The sequence below is a fragment of the Drosophila eugracilis genome, unplaced genomic scaffold (assembly GCF_018153835.1).
Source record: "Drosophila eugracilis isolate 14026-0451.02 unplaced genomic scaffold, ASM1815383v1 contig_161, whole genome shotgun sequence".
NCBI lineage: Eukaryota > Metazoa > Arthropoda > Insecta > Diptera > Drosophilidae > Drosophila > Drosophila eugracilis.
The window spans coordinates 27,931-49,269 of record NW_024572435.1 but is presented as its reverse complement, the minus strand read 5'-3'; positions in this window follow the sequence as shown (position 1 = coordinate 49,269).

Sequence of the window (21,339 nt, the reverse complement as noted above, 5' to 3'; positions counted from 1 at the left end):
CACACCTACTCGGTCGAAGGCTTTTGAAAAATCAAGAGTGACGAGTGAGCTGTGTTGGTGTGACTTCGATATGAGATAGTCTACGTAACTGACTGTCCGAAGTCGATTTGCCTTTTTTAAATCCAAATTGGTTTTTAATTAGCAGATTGTTGTAAGTTGCAAACCACCAAAGTCTTTTGGCTATGATCTTATCTAGTGTTTTTGCTAGGCAACCGTTAAGGGAGATGGGTCTGTAGGAGGTGGTTTGAGTTTTGTCACTGTTTGGTTTCAGGATAGGAATTATAAGGCTAGTTTTGAAGGCTTGTGGTATGTGAGTATCGAATATTTTGTTAAGTAGGGCTGTTATTCTGTTTTTTGTAGTATTGAAGCTATTTTTGATCATTTTGTAGGAGATTCTGTTGAGTCCTGGGGCAGATCCTTTGAGGATTTGTAGTGCTGACGCTAGTTCGAGGTTTGAAATCTGTTTTTCTATGGATTGAGCTGATGTGGAGGGTGTGTAATCTACATTATTGTTCCTGTATTTGTTGTTTCGAAAATGTTCTGGGAAGTTCATGTCGTGTGACAGGTTTGAAAAATGTTTAGCAAAGATATTAGCAATTTCGTTATTAGTTGTAGTTACTTCGTTGTTTTCTGGGTTTGTTATGGTGTGGATTTGTTTAACTGGGTTAAGTCCGCAGAAGCGTCTTATATTCGCCCATATTTTGGATGAAGTGGTTGATGGTTGGATGGTTGAAGTAAAGGATCTAGAGGCTTCATTTTTACTATTTTTTAAGGTGTATCTAAATTTTGCATTTTTATGTCTGTAGTCTTTGATGTTTTCTAGTGTTATATGGCGGTTGAGTGTTTTCCACGCTTTTTGTTTTTCTTTTTGTAGCTGGTCGAGATTTTTGTTCCACCATGGAACTCTGTAGGGGTGGGTATTTGATGAGGTTTGTGGGATGGAAAGGTTTGCGCTAGATAGAATGATTCTGTTAATTTGGGCTGCTTCTTTGTTTACGTTTTGAGAGGTTGGGTATTTTTCGTTTGATTGTTGCGTAAATAAGTTGTATTTTTCCCAGTTGGCCTCTTTTAGCTTAAAGAAGGGTATGTTGAATTTTTGTGTATTAGTTGATGGAAATAGGGTGATGATAATAGGAAAATGATCGCTACCATGAAGGTCATTCAGTATTTCCCACTTAGTGGGGGGGGGCCAAAATTGGAGAGCAGAGTGTGAGGTCTATGTGTGTGTAAGTGTTGTGAGTTGAAAAATGAGTGGGAGATTTATCGTTTAGTAGAATAAGGTGTGCATTGTCAATAAATCTTTGAGTTATTTTTCCTCGTGTGTTTGTTGTTGGTGAGCCCCAGGAAGGATGCCAACCATTGATATCCCCCATAATTAGTGAGGGGCTTGTTGTGTGTTAAATGCGTTTTGAAGTGTCTGGATAGTAATGTTTTTGGTGGGAGATATGTATGTTAAAGATATGTTTAATTTTAGTTTAGATTGTATATTTATGGTTATTGTTTCTAGGTCGTCTGTGGTGTTAGGGGTAGTGTGTTGAATTGACTTATAAACTAAAAGTGCTACGCCGCCAAATCTGTTGGTTGCTATGTTTGTTGATAGTTTGTAGTTTATTGGGATTGGTATATTGTTAGTGTATTGAATGTGGGTTTCTTGGAGGGAAATTATATGCGGTGAATGTTTTTTGATGAGAATAAGGAGTTGGTTAGAGTTATTTACATATCCTTTTAAATTCCATTGAATTATTATTAATGACATTTTAGTGAAGGTGAATGTTTGTAACTTAACTTAATTGGTAGTATTAACGGTTTAAGTTTAAGTCTTACTTAGAGTTTAAGGTTCTATATGGATTCGCTGTCGCTGTGGTTAGTAAGTTGGTTTTTGTTTAGCGCTTTGGTCTTAGTCTTAGATGCTTTAAGATTAGTGGTTAGGTTTTTAGACTTATCTTTATGGAAGATTTTTATTTTTAGTGAGTCTTCTGTGAGTTGTGACGAGTATGGTGTGGTTAGTTTTCTGGTATGTGTGATGCAGTCAATATCCATGTCTTCTAGTTTGTCGTAATCGTGGTGGTGATGGCGTTGAAGAGTTTGGCTTGATGGCAGAGTTGTTTTGACTAAACCGGTAGAAGTCGTATTTAATGGAGAAGTTTGGGTTCCTGATGTGGGTGTGGTGTTCGATTTTTTATGTTGTGGTTGTGTTGTGTTTATGTGTGTATTTATATTAGTATTCGGTGATTGAGGGTTAGTTGTCATCTGAGTTGTGGCGTTTACAAGTGTCTTGGCATAGGTGTTCCTCAATTGAGATCCGTGTCGTTCGAAGTAAATACGTTGGGCAGTTTTGTGATCAACTTTTTGTGTGGTTTTAAGAGCTGTTAATTCTTGATTTTTTATGAAAGTGGGGCATTTGCGGTCGGTTGGGCTGTGCTGATGGTCAAGTTCTGGGTTGTTTTTGCAGTTTAGGCATTTTTTTTCGTTTTTGCATGTTTTATTGTCGTTTGGGTGTTTTGTTTCTGAGCAATTAGTGCAGGTTTCGGAGCTTTTGCATATTGGTGCTGGGTGACCAAAGCGGAGACGTTTTCTGCATCGGAGAGGAAGTGGGATATACTCTCGTACACGCACTGTTTCGTACCCGATTCGCAATATTTCTGGGAGTTTGTGTGTTTCAAATGTGATAATGATCAATCCGGTTTCAACTAGAGTGGTGTTGCTGCTATCAGAGTTAGTGTTGGGGTTTTGTCGTTTCATTATTTTTTTTACTTCGCTTACTTTTTGTGGTTTTAGTTCGTGTAAGATAGTGTCTTCGTCAATATATCTAAGGTCGTTACAATAAATAACTCCCTTAGAGAAGTTCAATGTTTTATGTTCACTTGTTGTCACTTCCATTTATACGATTTTTGTAAGTTTAAGGAGCTTTCTGGCTTGCAATTCATTTTTAGTTTTTATTAACAATGTTCCGTCTCTTATTTTTTTGCATCCGTCAACTTCTCCTCCACAGGCAAAGTCCACGGATTTTTTAATTATTAATGGTGATATTTTTTCAAACGAGTCGTTGTCCTTTCTTTTAATTATTATAAATTTCGGGTCGCCTAATTGGGAATGATACGATTTTGATGAGATTTTGAAAATGTCTGCTGGGTCCGTCATGATAGCTTATAAAGGGCTTGAGCCCGTATTAGAGGTTATCGTGTGTTTGGTGTTGTTGGGTTTTTTATTTTCTCTTTGTGGTTGATATTTGTTTGTGCAAGATTTTGCTGATAACGTTTTTGGTTTGCGCGAAGCTAGGTTTAACACTGTTTTGGCACGACTTATCTCTCCGGAGGTAGAAGTTGTACTGTGTATAATCTTTATATTCCAGCGCACCAATACGCCCACCATGCTCAAAATACGGTTTTCGCATTTTCTAGAAAAGCTGATATCTCAGTACCTATAAGTAATAGAAAGTTCGGAATAAGCATGATGGTTTTTGAGATTCTCTTAATGCGAATTGTTTTTTTTTCTATTAAGCCACGTCCACTCTAAGGCCCACAAAACCCGAAAACCAAAATTGCGATCAATAGCGAAAACGATTGAGCCATGTCCGTCTGACTGTCCGTCTGTCCGTATGAACGCCGAGATCTCAGGAAATATAAGAGATACAAAGTTCAGATTAAGTATAAAGATTCTTGAAGTGCCTACGCAGCTCAAGTTTATAACAGCATCCAGCCACGCCCACTCTAACGCCCACAAATCGCGAAAAACTAAAATAACTGAAATCTCAGGAACTATTAGAGCTAGAAAGTTTAAATTCAGTATGTAAATCTTTATATGACTGCGCATTTTATAGTGGTCACAAGCACCCATACACCCACGAAGCTCAAAATACGGTTTTCGCATTTGCTAGAAAAGCTTATATCTCGGTAACTATAAGTGATACAAAGTTCAGATTAAGCATGAAGGTTTTCATGATGCTCCCAATGCGAATTGTTTTTTTCCGCTCAAGCCACGTCCACTTTAATGCCCGAAAAACCCCGAAAAACCAAAAATGCGATTAATAGCGAAAACGATTGAACCATATCCATCTGTCTGTCCGTCTGTCCGTATGAACGCTGAGATCTCAGAAAATATAACGGATATAAAGTTCGGATTAGGCATAGAGATTCTTAAAGTGCCTACGCAGCGCAAGTTTATTACAGCATCCTGCCAGGCCCACTTTAACGCCCACAAATCGAGAAAAACTAAAATAACTGAAATCTCAGGAACTATTAGAGCTAGAAAGTTTAAATTCAGTATGTATAATCTTTATATGATTGCGCATTTTATAGTGGTCACAAGCACCCATACACGCACGAAGCTCAAAATACGGTTTTCGCATTTGCTAGAAAAGCTTATATCTCGGTAACTATAAGTGATACAAAGTTCGGATTAAGCATGAAGGTTTTCATGATGCTCCCAATGCGAATTGTTTTTTTCCGCTCAAGCCACGTCCACTTTAATGCCCGAAAAAACCCGAAAAACCAAAAAAGCGATTAATAGCGAAAACGATTGAGCCATGTCCGTCTGTACATATGAACGCCGAGATCTTAGGAAATATAAGAGATACAAAGTTCGGAGTAGGCATAAAGATTCTTGAAGTGCCTACGCAGCGCAAGTTTATTACAGCATCCAGCCACGCCCACTTTAACGCCCACAAATCTCGAAAAACTAAAATCGCTGAAATCTCACGAACTATTAGAACTAAAAAGTTGAAGTCAGTATGTATAATCTTTATGTTCCAGCGCATCTTATAGTGGTACTATTAACCGGCCACACGCACCCATATGCCCACCATGCTCAAAATACGGTTTTCGCATTTTCTAGAAAAGCTGATATCTCGGTACCTATAAGTAATAGAAAGTTCGGAATAAGCATGATGGTTTTTATGATGCTCTTAATGCGAATTGTTTTTTTCGATTAAGCCACGTCCACTCTAAGGCCCACAAAACCCGAAAACCAAAATTGCGATCAATAGCGAAAACGATTGAGCCATGTCCGTCTGACTGTCCGTCTGTCCGTATGAACGCCGTGATCTCAGGAAATATAAGAGATACAAAGTTCGGAGTAGGCATAAAGATTCTTGAAGTGCCTACGCAGCTCAAGTTTATAACAGCATCCAGCCACGCCCACTCTAACGCTCACAAATCGCGAAAAACTAAAATCACTGAAATCTCAGGAACTATTAGAGCTAGAAAGTTTAAATTCAGTATGTATAATCTTTATATGACTGCGCATTTTATAGTGGTCACAAGCACCCATACACCCACGAAGCTCAAAATACGGTTTTCGCATTTGCTAGAAAAGCTTATATCTCGGTAACTATAAGTGATACAAAGTTCAGATTAAGCATGAAGGTTTTCATAATGCTCCCAATGCGAATTATTTTTTTCCGCTCAAGCCACGTCCAATTTAATGCCCGAAAAAAACCCGAAAAACCAAAAATGCGATTAATAGCGAAAACGATTGAACCATGTCCATCTGTCTGTCCGTCTGTCCGTATGAACGCTGAGATCTCAGAAAATATAACGGATATAAAGTTCGGATTAGGCATAAAGATTCTTGAAGTGCCTACGCAGCGCAAGTTTATTACAGCATCCTGCCAGGCCCACTTTAACGCCCACAAATCGCCAAAAACTAAAATAACTGAAATCTCAGGAACTATTAGAGCTAGAAAGTTTAAATTCAGTATGTATAATCTTTATATGATTGCGCATTTTATAGTGGTCACAAGCACCCATACACGCACGAAGCTCAAAATACGGTTTTCGCATTTGCTAGAAAAGCTTATATCTCGGTAACTATAAGTGATACAAAGTTCGGATTAAGCATGAAGGTTTTCATGATGCTCCCAATGCGAATTGTTTTTTTCCGCTCAAGCCACGTCCACTTTAATGCCCGAAAAAACCCGAAAAACCAAAAAAGCGATTAATAGCGAAAACGATTGAGCCATGTCCGTCTGTACATATGAACGCCGAGATCTTAGGAAATATAAGAGATACAAAGTTCGGAGTAGGCATAAAGATTCTTGAAGTGCCTACGCAGCGCAAGTTTATTACAGCATCCAGCCACGCCCACTTTAACGCCCACAAATCTCGAAAAACTAAAATCGCTGAAATCTCACGAACTATTAGATCTAAAAAGTTGAAGTCAGTATGTATAATCTTTATGTTCCAGCGCATCTTATAGTGGTACTATTAACCGGCCACACGCACCCATATGCCCACCATGCTCAAAATACGGTTTTCGCATTTTCTAGAAAAGCTGATATCTCGGTACCTATAAGTAATAGAAAGTTCGGAATAAGCATGATGGTTTTTATGATGCTCTTAATGCGAATTGTTTTTTTCGATTAAGCCACGTCCACTCTAAGGCCCACAAAACCCGAAAACCAAAATTGCGATCAATAGCGAAAACGATTGAGCCATGTCCGTCTGACTGTCCGTCTGTCCGTATGAAACGCCGTGATCTCAGGAAATATAAGAGATACAAAGTTCGGAGTAGGCATAAAGATTCTTGAAGTGCCTACGCAGCTCAAGTTTATAACAGCATCCAGCCACGCCCACTCTAACGCTCACAAATCGCGAAAAACTAAAATCACTGAAATCTCAGGAACTATTAGAGCTAGAAAGTTTAAATTCAGTATGTATAATCTTTATATGACTGCGCATTTTATAGTGGTCACAAGCACCCATACACCCACGAAGCTCAAAATACGGTGTTCGCATTTGCTAGAAAAGCTTATATCTCGGTAACTATAAGTGATACAAAGTTCAGATTAAGCATGAAGGTTTTCATAATGCTCCCAATGCGAATTGTTTTTTTCCGCTCAAGCCACGTCCAATTTAATGCCCGAAAAAACCCGAAAAACCAAAAATGCGATTAATAGCGAAAACGATTGAACCATGTCCATCTGTCTGTCCGTCTGTCCGTATGAACGCTGAGATCTCAGAAAATATAACGGATATAAAGTTCGGATTAGGCATAAAGATTCTTGAAGTGCCTACGCAGCGCAAGTTTATTACAGCATCCTGCCAGGCCCACTTTAACGCCCACAAATCGCCAAAAACTAAAATAACTGAAATCTCAGGAACTATTAGAGCTAGAAAGTTTAAATTCAGTATGTATAATCTTTATATGATTGCGCATTTTATAGTGGTCACAAGCACCCATACACGCACGAAGCTCAAAATACGGTTTTCGCATTTGCTAGAAAAGCTTATATCTCGGTAACTATAAGTGATACAAAGTTCGGATTAAGCATGAAGGTTTTTATGATGCTCCCAATGCGAATTGTTTTTTTCCGCTCAAGCCACGTCCACTTTAATGCCCGAAAAAACCCGAAAAACCAAAAATTCGATCAATAGCGAAAACGATGGAACCATGACCATCTGTGTGTCCGTCTGTCCGTATGAACGCCGAGATCTCAGGAAATATAAGAGATACAAAGTTCAGATTAAGTATAAAGATTCTTGAAGTGCCTACGCAGCTCAAGTTTATAACAGCATCCAGCCACGCCCACTCTAACGCCCACAAATCTCGAAAAACTAAAATAACTGAAATCTCAGGAACTATTAGAGCTAGAAAGTTTAAATTCAGTATGTATGTAAGGTGGCATTGGTACAATCACCTCACAAGTTGGCACACCCATCCTTGACACACACCACCCATCATTCCCACCCTTTGCTAGTATGCTAAATTTGGACATATGAGAAGTTGGCAGCGCCGAAGAAGAGTCGAGAAGGAGTCGGAAAAAGCAAGTCGAAGAAGCCAGTCGCATAAGTCGTAATAAAGTTGAAAGTTGTCAAAAGTAGTCGCGAATTTCTGTCGGTCATTGGAAATCTGTATTAACATTCATTTACCTGTTCGGCTATATACTTAATCGTATTCATATTAAATAAACCTATAATCTTATAATAAATCTTACATGGGGGCTCAACCGATCCGAGCAGCCAGTTAAATGAACTATGTGCAACAATTAACTCTTTGTGAAATTGTTTAAGAAGTTGTGAAATTATGATGAGAACAAATAAAAAGAAGAAAAATACTGCGCAAAACAATAATTCTACGACATCAAAGAAGAATCCAGAAAAACTTAACGAAGATGTGCAAAACAGGACATTTCAATTAAATAGAAGGAGCATTGGCGAAAAAACATTCAATATAGGCGATCAAAGTAGTGAAAAAGAGACAACTTTTGCAGAGCTCAAGCCGTTACATACACAATCTCAACTTGACGAAAGTTTGCCATTAATATCGGACGAAGTTGACCAAGAATTTGCAGACAAAATGAGCAATATAGACTTTGAAGATTCACACACATTTGTGAACAACGGGGACTTGGCCAAACTAATAAAAATGATTGCAGAAAAATGTGAAATTGGTGAAAATAAAAGTGGTGTTTCGGTGGAAAGCTTTGCGAAAGTGGTTCCTAATTTTGACGGTGTCTCGATCCCCATTAGGCAATGGTTGGTGAATTTTGACGAAAATGCAGAAGCTTACGAATTAAACGAGAAGCAAAAATACGTCAACGCCAACGCTTTGGTTATAGCGAAGACGAAGACGACGAGGACGAAGGATCATCTGGGTCAGATGATGATCAGGATGGCCGAGTGTAAGGTGGCATGGGTACAATCACCTCACAAGTTGGCACACCCATCCTTGACACACACCACCCATCATTCCCACCCTTTGCTAATATGCTAAATTTGGACAGATGAGAAGTTGGCAGCGCCGAAGAAGAGGTCGAGAAGGAGTCGGAAAAAGCAAGTCGAAGAAGCCAGTCGCAGAAGTCGTAATAAAGTTGAAAGTTGTCAAAAGTAGTCGCGAATTTCTGTCGGTCATTGGAAATCTGTATTAACATTCATTTACCTGTTCGGCTATATACTTAATCGTATTCATATTAAATAAACCTATAATCTTATAATATATCTTACATGTATAATCTTTACATGACTGCGCATTTTATAGTGGTCACAAGCACCCATACACTCACGAAGCTCAAAATACGGTTTTCGCATTTGCTAGAAAAGCTTATATCTCGGTAACTATAAGTGATACAAAGTTCGGATTAAGCATGAAGGTTTTCATGATGCTCCCAATGCGAATTGTTTTTTTCCGCTCAAGTCCACTTTAATGCCCGAAAAAACACGAAAAACCAAAAATGCGATTAATAGCGAAAACGATTGAACCATGTCCATCTGTCTGTCCGTCTGTCCGTATGAACGCTGAGATCAGAGGATATGTAACGGATACAAAGTTCGGATTAGGCATAAAGATTCTTGATGTGCCTACGCAGCGCAAGTTTATTACAGCATCGTGCCAGGCCCACTTTAATTTCAATATAGACTTTGAAGATTCACACACATTTGTGAACAACGGGGACTTGGCCAAACTAATAAAAATGATTGCAGAAAAATGTGAAATTGGTGAAAATAAAAGTGGTGTTTCGGTGGAAAGCTTTGCGAAAGTGGTTCCTAATTTTGACGGTGTCTCGATCCCCATTAGGCAATGGTTGGTGAATTTTGACGAAAATGCAGAAGCTTACGAATTAAACGAGAAGCAAAAATACGTCAACGCCAGAAACAAAATGAGTGGAACAGCTAAATTGTTCCTCGAAACGGTTGCAGTATCAAACTATGAAGATTTGTGTGAAGTTTTAATTGACGAATTCGACAAACAGTTGAGTAGTGCGGAAATTCACAAAATGCTAAGAAACCGTAAAAAACGTGCGTCGGAAAATTTCCATTAATATGTTCTCCAGATGCGAAAGATTGCAGCACTGGGTCATATCGAGGATCAGTCGATAATAAGCTATATCGTAGATGGCTTAGAGGTGCGTGATGACGTAAAATTTCCACTGTATAGTTCGACGTCATTTAAGGAGCTCAGAACTCGGTTTGAGTTGGCAGAGTCGGTTGTTAAAAGCAATTCGTTTAAACGTAAGCCGAATTTCGATCGCGCTGAAAAACAGGAAAATCCATTTAACCGAAAGCAACAGCATTGCTATAACTGTGTGTCCGCTGACCATAAGATAGCTGAGTGTAAGGGCGACATAAAATGCTTCAAGTGCAACGGTGTGGGCCATATTGCCAAACATTGTCCAGACGTAAAGTCCAATGTGAATGTCGTGTTCAAAGAAAATCGCGTTAAGGAGATGCAAATCGGGAAAAATAATATGATGTGCTTGATTGACACTGGAGCAGACGTTTCATTGATGCGGAAAGACAAATTTACAAAGGCGTTCGGGAATCGTGTACTACAAAAATCTTTTCTAAAGCTGTTCGGTTTAGGCAACGTCGCAACCTCAGTGCTGGGTGAATTTTCGGACGCGGTTGAAGTTGATGGACTTATAACTACGCACACGTTTTCAGTTGTTCCGGACGCAAACCTTAAAGTTGACGTATTGGTCGGATACGATTTCCTAGAGAAATTCACTATAACTCTAACTAGCAGGGGTTATACCTTTGCGGCGACACAGATGCAAAATAATGAAGAACCCTCCCAGTCAAATGTATTCAACGTGGTAAGCTCTACCGAAGATTTTGATATAAACGTAAATCCCAAACATGCGACTGCTGTGATAGAAATGATATACAACTACAAGCCGAAATGTAACCCTGAAGAATGCCTAATAAAACTAAGTATCATACCAAAGGACAGCATTGTCTTCCGTGAAAGTCCAAGTCGCTTGTCGATCCCTGAGCGAGAATTTGTTAGGAAACAAGTAGAGGAATGGCTAAGCAGTGGTATTATTCGAGAATCGTGTTCGAACGTAGCAAGCAAGGTTGTTCTGGCCAAAAAGAAAGAAGGAACGTACAGATTATGCGTAGACTATCGCAAATTAAACACTCTTGTTTTGAAAGATAGATCCCATAGATAGATTCCCATCGTAGAGGAGGTCTTAGAGAAGATGCAAGCAGCAAAATTTTTTTACAGTAATGGACCTAAGAAACGGTTTTTTACATGTTGCAGTTGACGAGCAATGCCGAAAATACACGGCATTTGTTACAAAGGAAGGTCTTTACGAATTTAACAGAGCTCCTTTCGGATTCTGTAACTCACCGGCCGTCTTCGTTCGATATGTTAACTATATCTTCCAGAAGTTAATAAATGATGGCATAATGGAGATATACGTAGATGACATAGTTGTTTGGTGATTCGGCGGAGCAATGCCTTAAAAACATGCAGATCGTCTTAAAGCAGGGTGAAAAGTTTGGCTTGGAAATCAAATGGTCAAAATGCCAATTATTGAAGGAGAAGATAAGCTTTTTGGGACACGAAATAGAAAACGGACATGTTTGGCCAGGCCAGGAAAAAATAAAAGCTGTGCAAAATTTTCCAATACCCAAAAATATAAGAGGAGTACAGGCATTTCTTGGACTGACGGGGTATTTCCGAAAATGTATCCAAGAGTACGCATTAATGGCAAGACCACTCACTGAAATCCTAAAGAAAGACGCAGAATTTAAAATCGATAGTTTGCAGATTCGAGCTGTAGAAAACCTGAAGGCGTCTTTAACAAGCGAGCCCGTCCTAAAAATTTTCAAACAGAATGCAAAGACTCAGCTGCACGTTGACGCGTCGAAGGATGGTTTTGGGGCAACACTTTTCCAGCAGCATGACAACAAGTGGCACCCTGTTATGTACTGGAGCAAGAAGACAACGCCGCAGGAGGAAAAATTACACAGCTACTTCTTAGAAGTGAAATGCGCATATTTAGCAACAAAAAAGATGAGGCATTATCTTATGGGGATCGAATTCGATCTCATCACTGATTGTGCTGCCTTTAAGATGACAACAACAAAGAAAGACGTCCCTCATGAAGTAGTACAGTGGCTTATGTACCTTCAAGATTTTTCCTTTAAAATAGAACATCGTGCTGGCACCAGAATGAAGCATGTAGACAGTCTTAGTCGATTCCCAGTCATGATTGTCACGTCAGAAGTCCAGTCGCAAATTCTAAGGGCGCAGAAAAAAGATGAACACCTATCAGCGGTAGCAGAGATCCTAAAGGAGAAGCCTTATGCGCAATACACAATGAAAAATAACTTAATTTACAAACAGGTTGCCGGACGGAGTTGCTTGCTATTCGAAAGTGTATGGAAAAAGAAATTATTCGAACTGCTCATAATTTTGGTCACATGGGATCAGAGAAAACAAAGCATGCAATTCAACAGGAGTACTTCATACCTCATTTAGACAAAAAAGTGACGGAAGTTATTGCAAATTGCATCGAGTGTATAACCCACAATAGAAAGCTCGGAAAACAAGAAGATTACTTGCATCGCATAGACAAGGGAGATAAGCCGTTATCAACCCTCCACGTCGATCATCTAGGATCCTTAGATATAACGGCAAAGAAGTACAAGTACATATTCGCAGTTATTGATGGCTTTTCAAAATATACCTGGATATATCCCACTAAATCGACTGACGCTCATGAAGTCATAAAACATCTCAGTTCATGGGTAGCCATTTTTGAAACCCTCAACGTATCATCAGCGACAAGGGGACTGCTTTTACGTCTAAACCTTTTAAGGAGTTCTGTGCTGACGGAAAGATTGAACACATCGAAAATACCACAGGGATCCCCAGAGGAAATGGGCGGATTGATAGAGTCAACAGGGTTATCATTTCAGTATTGGCCAAAATGTCTACCGCCGAGCCATCGAAGTGGTATCAATACACTTCTCAGGTGCAACGGGCGATCAACGCGCACGTTCACTCTTCAACAAAATTTACTCCATTTGAAATTTTGTTTGGAGTTAAGATGAGAAATGAGTCAAATGCAGATTTGGTCAACATCCTTCAGGAGGAACTACTGTCAGGCGTTCAAGACGAGCGCAACCGAATAAGAACAGAAGCTAGAAACCAGATCGAAAAAGCGCAAGAAACGTACAAGCGGAACTTTGACAAAAAAAGGAAAGGCCACCACGGGTATCAATTAGGTGACTTAGTCGCTATTAGAGCAACTCAATTCGTCAACGGGAAAAAGCTGTCAAACAAGTTTATAGGACCTTACGAAGTCATTAACGTAAAGCGGAACGGTCGATATGACGTTCAAAAATCTGCAGAGTTCCAAGGCCCAAATCAGACGTCAACCGCTGCTGATTCCATGAAATTGTGGCGTTACTTTGGTTATAGCGAAGACGAAGACGACGAGGACGAAGGATCATCTGGGTCAGATGATGATCAGGATGGCCGAGTGTAAGGTGGCATGGGTACAATCACATCACAAGTTGGCACACCCATCCTTGACACACACCACCCATCATTCCCACCCTTTGCTAATATGCTAAATTTGGACAGATGAGAAGTTGGCAGCGCCGAAGAAGAGTCGAGAAGGAGTCGGAAAAAGCAAGTCGAAGAAGCCAGTCGCAGAAGTCGTAATAAAGTTGAAAGTTGTCAAAAGTAGTCGCGAATTTCTGTCGGTCATTGGAAATCTGTATTAACATTCATTTACCTGTTCGGCTATATACTTAATCGTATTCATATTAAATAAACCTATAATCTTATAATATATCTTACATGTATAATCTTTACATGACTGCGCATTTTATAGTGGTCACAAGCACCCATACACTCACGAAGCTCAAAATACGGTTTTCGCATTTGCTAGAAAAGCTTATATCTCGGTAACTATAAGTGATACAAAGTTCGGATTAAGCATGAAGGTTTTCATGATGCTCCCAATGCGAATTGTTTTTTTCCGCTCAAGTCCACTTTAATGCCCGAAAAAACACGAAAAACCAAAAATGCGATTAATAGCGAAAACGATTGAACCATGTCCATCTGTCTGTCCGTCTGTCCGTATGAACGCTGAGATCAGAGGATATGTAACGGATACAAAGTTCGGATTAGGCATAAAGATTCTTGATGTGCCTACGCAGCGCAAGTTTATTACAGCATCGTGCCAGGCCCACTTTAACGCCCACAAATCTCGAAAAACTAAAATCGCTGAAATCTCACAAACTATTAGAGCTAATAAGTTGAAGTCAGTATGTATAATCTTTATATTCCAGCGCATCTTATAGTGGTACTATTAACCGGCCACACGCACCCATACGCCCATCATGCTCAAAATACGGTTTTCGCATTTTCTAGAAAAGCTGATATCTCGGTACCTATAAGTAATAGAAAGTTCGGAATAAGCATGATGGTTTTTATGATGCTCTTAATGCGAATTGTTTTTTTTTTGATAAAGCCACATCCACTCTAAAGCCCACAAAACCCGAAAACCAAAATTGCGATCAATAGCGAAAACGATTGAGCCATGTCCGTCTGACTGTCCGTCTGTCCATATGAACGCCGAGATCTCAGGAAATATAAGAGATACAAAGTTCAGATTAAGTATAAAGATTCTTGAAGTGCCTACGCAGCTCAAGTTTATTACAGCATCCTGCCACGCCTACTCTAACGCCCACAAATCGCGAAAAACTAAAATAACTGATATCTCAGGAACTATTAGAGCTAGAAAGTTTAAATTCAGTATGTATAATCTTTACATGACTGCGCATTCTATAGTGGTCACAAGCACCCATACACCCACGAAGCTCAAAATACGGTTTTCGCATTTGCTAGAAAAGCTTATATCTCGGTAACTATAAGTGATACAAAGTTCGGATTAAGCATGAAGGTTTTCATGATGCTCCCCATGCGAATTGTTTTTTTCCACTCAAGCCACGTCCACTTTAATGCCCGAAAAAACCGGAAAAACCAAAAATGCGATTAATAGCGAAAACGATTGAACCATGTCCATCTGTCTGTCCGTCTGTCCGTCTGTCCGTATGAACGCTGAGATCTCAGGAAATGTAACGGATACAAAGTTCGGATTAGGCATAAAGATTCTTGATGTGCTTACGCAGCGCAAGTTTATTACAGCATCCTGCCAGGTCCACAATAGAAAGCTCGGAAAACAAGAAGATTACTTGCATCGCATAGACAAGGGAGATAAGCCGTTATCAACCCTCCACGTCGATCATCTAGGATCCTTAGATATAACGGCAAAGAAGTACAAGTACATATTCGCAGTTATTGATGGCTTTTCAAAATATACCTGGATATATCCCACTAAATCGACTGACGCTCATGAAGTCATAAAACATCTCAGTTCATGGGTAGCCATTTTTGAAACCCTCAACGTATCATCAGCGACAAGGGGACTGCTTTTACGTCTAAACCTTTTAAGGAGTTCTGTGCTGACGGAAAGATTGAACACATCGAAAATACCACAGGGATCCCCAGAGGAAATGGGCGGATTGATAGAGTCAACAGGGTTATCATTTCAGTATTGGCCAAAATGTCTACCGCCGAGCCATCGAAGTGGTATCAATACACTTCTCAGGTGCAACGGGCGATCAACGCGCACGTTCACTCTTCAACAAAATTTACTCCATTTGAAATTTTGTTTGGAGTTAAGATGAGAAATGAGTCAAATGCAGATTTGGTCAACATCCTTCAGGAGGAACTACTGTCAGGCGTTCAAGACGAGCGCAACCAAATAAGAACAGAAGCTAGAAACCAGATCGAAAAAGCGCAAGAAACGTACAAGCGGAACTTTGACAAAAAAGGAAAGGCCACCACGGATATCAATTAGGTGACTTAGTCGCTATTAGAGTAACTCAATTCGTCAACGGGAAAAAGCTGTCAAACAAGATTATAGGACCTTACGAAGTCATTAACGTAAAGCGGAACGGTCGATATGACGTTCAAAAATCTGCAGAGTTCCAAGGCCCAAATCAGACGTCAACCGCTGCTGATTCCATGAAATTGTGGCGTTACTTTGGTTATAGCGAAGACGAAGACGACGAGGACGAAGGATCATCTGGGTCAGATGATGATCAGGATGGCCGAGTGTAAGGTGGCATGGGTACAATCACCTCACAAGTTGGCACACCCATCCTTGACACACACCACCCATCATTCCCACCCTTTGCTAATATGCTAAATTTGGACAGATGAGAAGTTGGCAGCGCCGAAGAAGAGTCGAGAAGGAGTCGGAAAAAGCAAGTCGAAGAAGCCAGTCGCAGAAGTCGTAATAAAGTTGAAAGTTGTCAAAAGTAGTCGCGAATTTCTGTCGGTCATTGGAAATCTGTATTAACATTCATTTACCTGTTCGGCTATATACTTAATCGTATTCATATTAAATAAACCTATAATCTTATAATATATCTTACATGTATAATCTTTACATGACTGCGCATTTTATAGTGGTCACAAGCACCCATACACTCACGAAGCTCAAAATACGGTTTTCGCATTTGCTAGAAAAGCTTATATCTCGGTAACTATAAGTGATACAAAGTTCGGATTAAGCATGAAGGTTTTCATGATGCTCCCAATGCGAATTGTTTTTTCCGCTCAAGTCCACTTTAATGCCCGAAAAAACACGAAAAACCAAAAATGCGATTAATAGCGAAAACGATTGAACCATGTCCATCTGTCTGTCCGTCTGTCCGTATGAACGCTGAGATCAGAGGATATGTAACGGATACAAAGTTCGGATTAGGCATAAAGATTCTTGATGTGCCTACGCAGCGCAAGTTTATTACAGCATCGTGCCAGGCCCACTTTAACGCCCACAAATCTCGAAAAACTAAAATCGCTGAAATCTCACAAACTATTAGAGCTAATAAGTTGAAGTCAGTATGTATAATCTTTATATTCCAGCGCATCTTATAGTGGTACTATTAACCGGCCACACGCACCCATACGCCCATCATGCTCAAAATACGGTTTTCGCATTTTCTAGAAAAGCTGATATCTCGGTACCTATAAGTAATAGAAAGTTCGGAATAAGCATGATGGTTTTTATGATGCTCTTAATGCGAATTGTTTTTTTTTGATAAAGCCACATCCACTCTAAAGCCCACAAAACCCGAAAACCAAAATTGCGATCAATAGCGAAAACGATTGAGCCATGTCCGTCTGACTGTCCGTCTGTCCATATGAACGCCGAGATCTCAGGAAATATAAGAGATACAAAGTTCAGATTAAGTATAAAGATTCTTGAAGTGCCTACGCAGCTCAAGTTTATTACAGCATCCTGCCACGCCTACTCTAACGCCCACAAATCGCGAAAAACTAAAATAACTGATATCTCAGGAACTATTAGAGCTAGAAAGTTTAAATTCAGTATGTATAATCTTTACATGACTGCGCATTCTATAGTGGTCACAAGCACCCATACACCCACGAAGCTCAAAATACGGTTTTCGCATTTGCTAGAAAAGCTTATATCTCGGTAACTATAAGTGATACAAAGTTCGGATTAAGCATGAAGGTTTTCATGATGCTCCCCATGCGAATTGTTTTTTTCCACTCAAGCCACGTCCACTTTAATGCCCGAAAAAACCGGAAAAACCAAAAATGCGATTAATAGCGAAAACGATTGAACCATGTCCATCTGTCTGTCCGTCTGTCCGTCTGTCCGTATGAACGCTGAGATCTCAGGAAATGTAACGGATACAAAGTTCGGATTAGGCATAAAGATTCTTGATGTGCTTACGCAGCGCAAGTTTATTACAGCATCCTGCCAGGTCCACTTTATCGCCCACAAATTTCGAAAAACTAAAATCGCTGAAATCTCACGAACTATTAGATCTAAAAAGTTGAAGTCAGTATGTATAATCTTTAAATTCCAACGCATCTTATAGTGGTACTATTAACCGGCCACACGCACCCATACGACCACCATGCTCAAAATACGGTTTTCGCATTTTCTAGAAAAGCTGATATCTCGGTACCTATAAGTAATAGAAAGTTCGGAATAAGCATAATGGTTTTTATGATGCTCTTAATGCGAATTGTTCTTTTCTCGATTAAGCCACGTCCACTCTAAGGCCCACAAAGCCCGAAAACCAAATTTGCGATCAATAGCGAAAACGATTGAGCCATGTCCGTCTGACTGTCCGTCTGTCCGTATGAACGCCGATATCTCAGGAAATATAAGAGATACGAAGTTCAGATTAAGTATAAAGAAGTGCCTACGCAGTGCAAGTTTATTACAGCATCCAGCCACGCCCACTCTAACGCCCACAAATCGCGAAAAAATAAAATCGCTGGTATCTCAGGAACTATTAGAGCTAGAAAGTTTAAATTCAGTATGTATAATCTTTATATGACAGCGCATTTCATTGTGGTCACAAACACCCATTCACCCACGAAGCTCAAAATACGGTTTTCGCATTTGCTAGAAAAGCTTATATCTCGGTATCACTTATATCACAAAGATCGGATTAAGCATGTAGGTTTTCATGATGCTCCCAATGCGAATTTTTTCTTCTGCTCAAGCCACGTTCACTTTAATGCCCAAAAAAACCCGAAAAACCAAAAATGCGATTAATAGCGAAAACGATGGAACCATGTCCATCTGTCTGTCCGTCTGTTCTAATGAATGCTGAGATCTCAGGAAATATAAGAGATACAAAGTTCGGATTAAGCATAAAGATTCTTGCAGTGCCTACGCAGCGCAAGTTTATTACAGCATCCTGCCAGGCCCACTTTAACGCCAACGAATCGCGAAAAACTAAAATCGATTAAATCTCACGCCAACCGTGCTCAAAATACGGTTTTCGCATTTTCTAGAAAAGCTGATATCTCGGTACCTATAAGTAATAGAAAGTTCGGAATAAGCATGATGGTTTTTATGATGCTCTTAATGCGAAAAGTTTTTTTCGATGAAGCCACGTCCACTCTAAGGCCCACAAAACCCGAAAACCAAAATTGCGATCAATAGCGAAAACTATTGAGCCATGTCCGTCTGTCCGTATGAACGCCGAGATCTCAGAAAATATAAGAGATACAAAGTTCAGATTAAGTATAATTACACATCTTAAGTTTATTACAGCATCCTGCCACGCCCACTATAACGCCCACAAATCGCGAAAAAATAAAATCGCTGAAATCTTAGGAACTATTAGAGCTAAAAAGTTGAAGTCAGTATGTATAATCTTAATATTCCAGCGCATCTTATAGTGGTACTATTAACCGGCCACACGCACCCATACGCCCACCGTGCTCAAAATACGGTTTTCGCATTTTCAAGAAAAGCTGATATCTCGGTTCCTATAAGTAACAGAAAGTTCGGAATAAGCATGTGGGTTTTTATGATGCTCCCAATGCGAATTGGGAAAAACCAAAAATGCGATTAATAGCGAAAACGATGGAACCATGTCCATCTGTCTGTCCGTCTGTCCGTATGAACGCTGAGATCTCAGGAAATATAAGAGATACAAAGTTCGGATTAAGCATAAAGTTCGAAAAACTAAAATTGCTGAAATCTCAGAACTACATCAAAATACGGTTTTCTCATTTTCCAGAAAAGCTGATATCTCGGTACCTATAAGTAATAGAAAGTTTGGATTAAGCACGTAGGTTTTCATGGTGCTCCCAATACGAATTGTTTTTTTTCCGATCAAGCCACGTCCACTCTAAGGCCCACAAAACCCGAAAAACCAAAAATGCGATCAATAGCGAAAACGATTAAACCATGTCCGTCTGTCAGAATGAACGCCGAGATCTCAGGAAATATAAAAGCGCAGCTTAAGCATAAAGATTCCTGAAGTGCACACAGCGCACGTTTATTACAGCATCCTGCTAGGCCCACTCTAACGCCCACAAATAGCGAGAAACTAAAATCGCTAAAATCTCAGGAACTATTAGAGCTAGAAAGTTTAAATTCAGTATGTATAATCTTTATATGTCAGCGCATTTTATAGTGGTACTCTTATCCGGCCACACGCACCTATACGCGCATCAAGCTCAAAAGACGGTTTTCGCATTTTATAGAAAAGCTTATATCTCGGTACCTATAAGTGATAGAAAGTTCGGTTTAAGCATGTTGGTTTTCATGATGCTCCCAATGCGAATTTTTTTTTTGCCGATCAAGCCACGTCCACTCTAAGGCCCACAAAACGCGAAAAACCAAAATTGCTATCAATAGCGAAAACGATTGAGCCATGTCCGTCTGTCCGAATGAGCGCCGAGATCTCAGGAAATATAAAAGTTCAGATTAAGCATAAATATTCTTGAAGTGCCTACGCAGCGCACGTTTGCTACAGCATCCTGCTAGGCCCACTCTAACGCCCACAAATCGCGAAAAACTAAAATCGCTGCAATCTCAGGAACTATTAGAGCTAGGAAGCGGAAATTCAGTATGAATAATCTTTATATGCCAGCGCATCTTATAGTAGTACTATTATCCGGCTTCACGCACCCATACGCTCATCAAGCTCAAAACACGATTTTCGCATTTTATGGAAAAGCTTATATCTCGGTAACTATATGTGATACATAGTTCGTATTAAGCATGTAGGTTTTCATGATGCTCCCAATGCGAATTGTTTTTATTTTCGATCAAGCCACGTCTACTCTAAGGCCTACAAAACCCGAAAAAAACAAAAATGCGATCAATAGCGAAAACGATTGAGCCATGTCCGTCTGTCTGTCCGTCTGTCCGTATGAACGCTGAGATCTCTGGAAATATAAGAGATACAATGTTCAGATTAAGCATAAGGATTCTTGAAGTGCCTACGCAGCGCAAGTTTATTACAGCATCCTGCTAGGCCCACTCTAACGCCCACAAATCGCGAAAAACTAAAATCGCTGAAATCTCAGAAACTATTAGAGGTAGGAAGTTAAAATTTAGTATAAATAATCTTTATATGCCAGCCCATCTTATAGTGGTACTATTATCCGGCTACACGCACCCATACGCCCATAAAGCTCAAAATACGGTTTTCGCATTTTCTGGAAAAGCTTATATCTCGGTAACTATATGTGATACAAAGTTCGGATTAAGCATGTAGGTTTTCATGATGCTCCCAATTCAAATTTTTTTTTCGATCAAGCCACGTCCACTCAAAGGCCCACAAAACCCGAAAACTCAAAAATGCGATCAATAGCGAAAAACGATTGAGCCATGTCCGTCTGTCTGTCCGTATGAACGCCGAGATCTCAGGAAATATAAAAGTTCAGATTAAGCATAAAGATTCCTGAAGTGTCTACGCTGCGCAAGTTTATTACAGCATCCTGCTAGGCCCACTCTAACGCCCACAAATCGCGAAAAACTAAAATTGCTGAATTCACAGGAACTATTAAAGCTAGGAAGCGGAAATTCAGTATGAATGATCTTTATATGCCAGCGCATCTTATAGTGGTACTATTATCCGGCTACACGCACCCATACGCCCAACAAGCTAAAAATACGATTTTCGCATTTTATGGAAAAGCTTATATCTCGGTAACTATATGTGATACAAAGTTCGGATTAAGCATGTAGGTTTTCATGATGCTCCCAATTCAAATTTTTTTTTCGATCAAGCCACGTCC